Source organism: Tenrec ecaudatus, chromosome 1 (genome assembly GCF_050624435.1).
Source record: "Tenrec ecaudatus isolate mTenEca1 chromosome 1, mTenEca1.hap1, whole genome shotgun sequence".
Lineage (NCBI taxonomy): Eukaryota > Metazoa > Chordata > Mammalia > Afrosoricida > Tenrecidae > Tenrec > Tenrec ecaudatus.
The window spans coordinates 215,890,300-215,897,945 of record NC_134530.1 but is presented as its reverse complement, the minus strand read 5'-3'; the positions used below and the strand labels follow the sequence as shown (position 1 = coordinate 215,897,945).

The window sequence follows — 7,646 nt, the reverse complement described above, 5'->3', positions numbered from 1 at the left end:
AATGGGAAGGTGGGTGAGGGGAGACGGCGGGCAGTGTAAGAAAAGATAAAATAATTATTCATAAACTATTAAGGGTTCAGGGGGAGAGGGGAGTAGGAAGGGAGGGGGAGGGGAAAAAAGGAAAATGAGCTGATTCCAGGAACCCAAGTGGAAGGCGAATTCTGAAAATGACAATGGCAACGAATGTATAAGGGTGCTTTACTCAATTGATGTATTATGAATCATGATAAGAGTTGTATGACCCCCAATAAAAAGATTTATTAAATTTTTAAAAAAGAAATCAAAATAATCTAATAATAATAATTACTTCCTGAAATTGCTTGCTTAGGCCATGTGTCCAGTCTCCCTCTTCTCTTTCAACCGTTTGCTCCCTTTACCTTCTCCACTAGTAGGCAGCCAGTTGCAGCTGAATCGATTACAGCGCTAGTAGCCCCATGGGATCCACAAAGGTAGAAAAGATGAGGTTTTCAGAAGTTGTTTGAGACACTTCTGGGCGGACTCAAATCTCCAATCTCTTGGTTAGCAGGGAAGTGCATACATCATTGACACCTGGCCAGGGATTCTGCCAGACAATCATCTCACCTTAAATTCTACATGTCTTAACAATGTTTGGGAACTGAATTTTAAAGCTAATTCTCTACAATGGTGCATCTAAGTTTAAGATTATGTACTGAAAGTGAATATGTTATGGATTTAAATACCAGTTCTTAAAATAATCAGGCAGGCACTGTTTTACAAAAGAATCATGAATCTAGATGCTATGTAATTTTACCAATGTTATATTATGCTGCAAATAGTAGTATGCAGTATGTATATACAGTTTCTCTTGCTTCCAAAGGTCATGCTTATTTCACTCTGTCAAATCTACTTTCACAATTAATGGCTGGATTAGCTTGAGTTGTATTCTAAACATACAATATCCACAGTCTTTAGCTAACAATGAAAATAAAACCTTGCAGATATGGCTCATAGCCATTAGTAGAATCTGACCATTCCTAAAAAATAATAAAAGTTCCTAGCACAGTGTTGGGTATATAATATGTGCATGTGTACTTCGAATCTAAGTCAGCTTTTTTTCCACCTATCCAAGATGTTAAAAATATCCTGAAGTCTACAATTGATTTTCTCATCTATTAAACAATTTTTAGTGTACAGATTTTAGATAATGGGATTTTTCTTTCTTCCAATGCAGTATGTTCACACTTTAAAGCATATTATGCAGTTTCTGCAAACTATACAACCCATTCATGCATTAATTTCCTGTGCATTCTTTGCATTTTATATCACTTGCTTATTATTTTTAGGATATCATATGTGAAAATACAACATTCAGAACTTCTAGTGCAGGTTGGAGATGAAACAGTTAAAGCATGAGAATCATTTCAAAACAAGATTGGAAGTTAAAGCATTAGAACTGCTTGCACCGTATGCCATGGAACAGCGCAGGGCCAGATACCCTCAGTGCTGACCTAGCTAGAAATGATAATGCCTGACCAGCTGGGTTGCTTCCCCTGTCAGTGCGGAGCTCCTGGGAGAACTGTCAGGCATTTCATGCTTGATGAACTGTAGAGCAGCCTCTGTTTCTCTGGTTATATTTTTTCCAGACTGAGATGTGGGGAAATAAGAGAGACATAACTCCCTGGAACCTCTATTTCATGGCCAGGAATACTGACTTTCTTTCTTAGCTGACATCAGGGAATTGCTTAATTGTCTTAGAGAAGTAAAGGACCACTAAAATCAGTAGCAGGAGAAAGCTAAGGCCTCTTGCTTCCATCAAGCTTTCCAGTCTAGGAAACGCTATGGAAATGCTATGGAGCTCGGTCCTGGAGAATCATTATCAGTAGGAATCCGCATGATGGCGATACGTTTGAGGTTCAGATCAGTTCATTCTGTCAAGGGCTTTCCTTGCTCCTTAACGTCTTCCTTTTTCATTCCCTTCTTTGACCAACTTCTCATGTCATATTTTCTCCTTCCTCTTGTGAGCTTAGAGGTGCAGCAGCTTAAACACTGGGTAACTAATTGAAGGTTAAGGGTTTGAACCCACCAGCCCTTCCTGTCAGTAAAGATAAGGCAACGTGCGTCTGTAAAGACTTCCTGACTTGGAAACCCGATGGAGAACTTCTACTCTGTCCCGTGAGTCCCTATGGATTGCAGTTGAATTAATAGCAATGAATTCATTATAAGTGAATCTTTCACTGGGCCCTTTCTTTATATTTCTAATTTTTGTCTCTGCCCTTATTATTCTAAATCCCATGCCTTCTCCTTTTTTTCAGCTAGCCCACACCACCTACTCATCTCACCGTCTTCTTTCTGTAGAGACTTTGTTTTTAAGCAGTTTTATTGGCATATAATCCACATATCATATAATTCAATAATTCAGTCACATCAAGGATTGTACAATCATGCCCACAATCAGTTTTCAAGCACTTGCTCCCCATTTCCTCCCAACTTTCCCGACCATACCATATATATATAGAAAGAAACTATTTAAATAACTAACTATAATAACAAGATAAAGCAGATTTTAGAAACTCAATTATATGGGTCAGCCCCAATTCCAACGATGTAGATAGCCCCCACCCTCAGGAGAATTAACTTCAGAGGACAGCACCGGGGCTACAGCTGGGGGAGAGGGGCTCGTCAGTTAGAACACGTGGGAGAAATAAAAAGGGATGGAGGAGGAGAGGACATCCTGACCCACCAAGCCCCGAGGACAGCATTCTTGCTTGGAGCAGACCATGCACAGAGAGGACTATAGGGATGGCCCCAGCACGAGATACGACATCCCTCACTATACCTTAGCACTGCTGGGGACAGCACTAGAGACACAGTAAAGGATTAGTGCACAATCTGACCCCATCATGTTGGGGCAAAACACTAAGGACATGCAGCAGCACAGTAAGGGGAGCAAAGTGATGAAATCCCCGGGAAATAACAAAAAAGACTTTGGAAGCAGAGTGTGGCACCCCATCAGACTCGACTGGAAAACACTTGTAAAGGCCAACAAACAGACTTTGCACTATTTATAGGCTTTTCCATCTTTGTCAGTGGCTTTCTTTTTGTTATTGTTATTTTGGGTTGTTGTTATTGTTTTGTTGGTTTTGACTTCCCATGTTGTTTTATTTGGCTTTGCCTGGCTTTTGCATTTATTACTATATCTGCATGTCCATCTAGATAAGAAAGGCAGGATAAATACTTTGGAGATGAAAAGAACGGGACCAATGGTTCTGGGGGGGGGGTGGGTTATGGGAGAAGGGAAGGTGGGAGAAAGGAAGTGTACGTAGGGGCGGGGGGTTACCAACCCAGGGACAAGGGAACAACAAGTGAACTAAAATCAATGGAGAGAAGGTCATAGGATGCCTAGTGGGGCTTAATCAAGGCAATGTACCAGCGAGGCCAAACATGATGGTGGGATAAGAGGAAAGGAAAAGGAAACAGAGGAAAGAACTAGGAGTCAAAGGACATTTGTAAAGGTCTAAATACAGGCATGTACATATGTAAATATATAATTGTGTGTGTATACATATATATAAAATGAGAGGGGAATAGAACTATGTACTCACATCTAAATGTTAAAAATCAAGATTGCAGATGGACATTTGAACTCGACTCAAGTACTCCCTCAATACAAGAACACTTTGTTCTAATAATCCAGCATTATGTGATGCTCATCTTCCTGACACGAACTCTGAAGACAAAATCGGTGCATACGCAAATATGAAGAAAGCTGTTGATGCCTGACCATCAAAAGATATAGCATTGGAGTCTTACAGGCTTGAAGATAAACAAGCAGCCATCTAGCTGAGAAGCAACAAAGCCCACATGGAAGAAGCACACCAGCTTGTGTGATCATGAGGTGTCGATGGGATCAGGTACCAGGCATTTAAGACCCAGAACAAAATTATACCCAATATGAATGGGGGTGGGATCAGAGGAGCATGCAGTGGAGAACTAATGCCCATCCATACACAAACAGATATCCCCTCACAGAGGGATCACAGGGAAGAGGTGAGCCAGTCAGGATACAGTATAGCACCGATGGAACACACAACTTTCCTCTAGTTCTTTGGTGCTCCCTTCCCCGCACTATCATGACTTCAATTCTGTCTTACAAATCAGATTAGACCATAACATGCACAATGCTACAGATAAGAGCCTGCAACACAGGAAATCCATGATGGATAAACCCCTCAGGACCAACAAGGAGAGTAGAGATACCAGGAGGATTAGGGGAGGGTGGGGGGAGAAGGGGGAAATCAATCACAAGGATCAACCTATAACCCCTCCCTGGGTGACGAATAATGGAAAAGTGGGTGAGGGGTAACAGAAGATGATGTAAGATATGAAAATAATAATCTATAACTTCTCAAGGGCTCGTGAGGGAAGGTGAGCAGGGGAGGAAAAGAGGGGGAAGAAATGGGAGCTGATATCAGGGGCTCAAGTGGGAAAATAATGCTTTGAAAATGATGATGGCAGCATATGTGCAAATGTGCTTGACACACTGGATGAACATATGGATTGTGATATGTAAGACACCCCAATAAAAGTTAGAAAAAACCATAAAAATTCAATTGCAAGGAAGCAGAAAATACTGAAAATTCAAACACTTTTTAAATGAATCAAATAAGGAAATGAAATGATAAGGTGCTAAATTTTAACCTAAGTCCATCTGCAGTAGTCTACTTTCCAATGCATTCTGCAAGATAGTGAGGCTATTTATATCCTCAATCTATGTTCAATAAAGACCAGTAGTTTAATCCAAAAGTATTTTTTCCACCTTTTTGTTTTGTTTTGTTTAATGGAAACAACTTGGAGAGGCTTCTTGAAAATCAATGTACTTACAGGGAAACATGAATATGATGGAGACCTTTTTTAGATAAGAGCAACAAATATATTCCAGCAGCAATTATATCGCAAGAATTGTGTAAGGTACAATAGATGCATTGGTAGACAACACAAATACCTTCCTTGTTACAGCATTAAACCAACATTTACATATATGACAAATGCTATGAGGAAGTGTAAGGGTCTAGGCACAGGGGTCCTTAAACTTTTTAAACAGGGGCTAGTTCACTGTCTCTCAGACTCATTGGGGGGCCGGACTATAGTTTAAAAAAACGATGAACCAATTCTTTTTTTTTTTTAACCATTTGGATTAGATGTCTTTAATGACAGACCTCATAATTCACACACATAAAGACAGTTTATTAGTTTCCTAACAAGAGACAATGACATGAATGATTTTTAAAGGGAGTTCATGTCAGTTAAGAGGCCACAGGGATTCAAGAGAGGAGGGTGAAAATATTTAAATTAATCAAAAGGCACCATGACATCATCTAAAATCTTCCACACCATGGTGGCAGTAGTCAAGGACGTTTAAGCTACAACAAAGTCATGTGATATAAGTATTAGAGATTACATAGCAAGAAAGGAGCTTGCTTTTCACAAGATTATGGTATGCTGGTCCATTTGGACCCAAGATTTATTTGGCCAGGAAAAGATCAAGATGGTAGAAGTTAACGCCAAATTGAAACGGACAGGTACAAAGGGTGGTTCAAGATAAGTGTCCCGAGCAGATAATGATGGATCAGTTTTCTTCCTTTCTACCCACCCTCCCCCAAGACCTACCTAATGGCTGCTCTAGCTAGTTACTGATTCTTGCCTTATAGGGAGCACAGCAACCAGGAGAACTAGGTTTGGGGTTACCTAGAGTTCTTGCTGTAATTTAACATAGACCTTACAGAGAGAGAGAGAGAGAGAGAGAGAGAGAGAGAGAGAGACTGAACCTGGGGGTGGTTATGTATTGAGTTGGCTATTTCGTAGTTGTTCTGAACAAAGAAAACCCTTAAGGGTTCACATGCAAAGTAGTCTACACTTCCCCCTTCACCTTCAAACATCCCTACATAACACCCTCAAAGCCTGAAATCTTGCAGCTATCTCAATTTCACTCTCCCCCAAATGAAGATAAACTCTGATCTTTCTGGTGTGGGATGTAGAAAGCAACACTGGAGCAAGCTGGGTCTTCTGCGGAACTCCATCAAATACCAAGGGAAAAACCAGGGGAGGGGGTAGGGTTATGAATTTGGAAGGTGCCTCCGAAGTGCCTCTTTTACAAAGGGACATGGCTGAACAGGTAGGAAACAGGTTCTCCATTGTGAGTTCTCCTGATGGCTTCCGCAAGGATCATGGAGATGTCGATCACCTGTATTTTAGAGCAATGCTTCATCTTATCCTCTTGAGGTATGGTATTGGTGACTACTACTGCTTCAAAGCATGCGTTGTTGATGCGGGAAATGGCGGGGCCAGAAAAGATTCCATGAGTCAAGATGGCATAAACTCTGGTCGCTCCAGCTGAGAGAAGTTTGTCAGCTGCATGGCAGATTGTGCCGCAGGTGTCGGCCTTGTCGTCCACCAGGATGGCCACTCGGTCCTTCACATCTCCCACCAGCACCATGCGGTCCACTTCATTGGCCTTCTTCCATTCTTTGTGAATCAAGGCGAAGTCCAAATTCAATCGGTCTGCAATGGACGTAACTCTCTTAGCTCCACCAGCATCGGGGGAGACAATAGTGCAGTTCCTCCACTCGGAGATATTCTCCCTTATCCACTTCAGGACAGCTGGCTCGGCATACAAATTATCCACTGGGATATCAAAAAAGCCCTGAATTTGAGACGCATGTAGATCCATGGTGATGATATGATCTGCACCTGCTACAGACAGCATATTTGCGACAAGCTTGGCTGAGATTGGGGCCCGGCTCTTATCCTTCTTATCCTGGCGAGCATAAGGGAAACACGGAATGACTGCAGTCACCCGGCTGGCAGAAGCGATTTTGCAGGCATTAATCATGATCAAAAGTTCCATTAGATTGTCGTTGATTTCTCCACAACCACTCTGGACAATGTAGACATCCTCTCCACGAACACTCTCGCCAATTTCCACACAGGTCTCCTGGTTGCTGAATTTCTTAGTCACCACCTTGCCAAACTCCAGGCCCAGGTGATCGGCAATTTTCTGGGATAAATCTTGGTGGGAGCTGCCGCTGAAGATTTTGATGTTGGGCATCTTGGCCAGGTACCCTGAGCACGCTGAGCTCTGTGATCGCTGACTGCAGCCGAGGCTAGAACCGAGGTCCGACTGGAGACTCGGTACTAACTGTTTCGCCTTGCTACTCCGCCATCTTCGATGAACCAATTCTTATGCACACTGCACATATCTTATTTTGAAGTAAAAAAGCAAATGGGGCAAAACACCTGGTGGGTTGGATAAATGTCTTCGGTGGGCCGCATGTGGCCCGTGGGCCAGTTTGAGGACCCCTGAAGGGGGTGAAGCATTTGATTAGAACAACCTGGAAGAAATTCTGTGGGAAACAGAACCAGGAAGAGAGTGTAAGTGGACAAATTCTCGACACTCATACGTTAAGGAGTCTGGGAGGCCGGGAGCTCTGGGAAGGGAGACCTTCACGTTTATAGGTTAGAGATGCGTCCCACTCACATTCTCCTAACTAAAGTGAATCCCCATGATGCCCCCCCATAATAATATCAATCTTAAGGTGCTTGAAAGCACATGGTTACTATTATAAACACTTGAAGGTTAATCGCTTGAAGGCTACTTGCCTGGAGGGTGTCTGCCGTCCAGAGCAATC

The 7,646-nt window shown here is 42.3% G+C and overlaps 1 pseudogene; it reads right to left on the bottom strand.

Annotated features, from left to right (window-relative positions):
- Positions 1–5,857: 5,857 nt before the first annotated feature.
- Positions 5,858–7,146, bottom strand: LOC142437300 (ribose-phosphate pyrophosphokinase 1 pseudogene; annotated as a pseudogene).
- Positions 7,147–7,646: the final 500 nt, after the last annotated feature.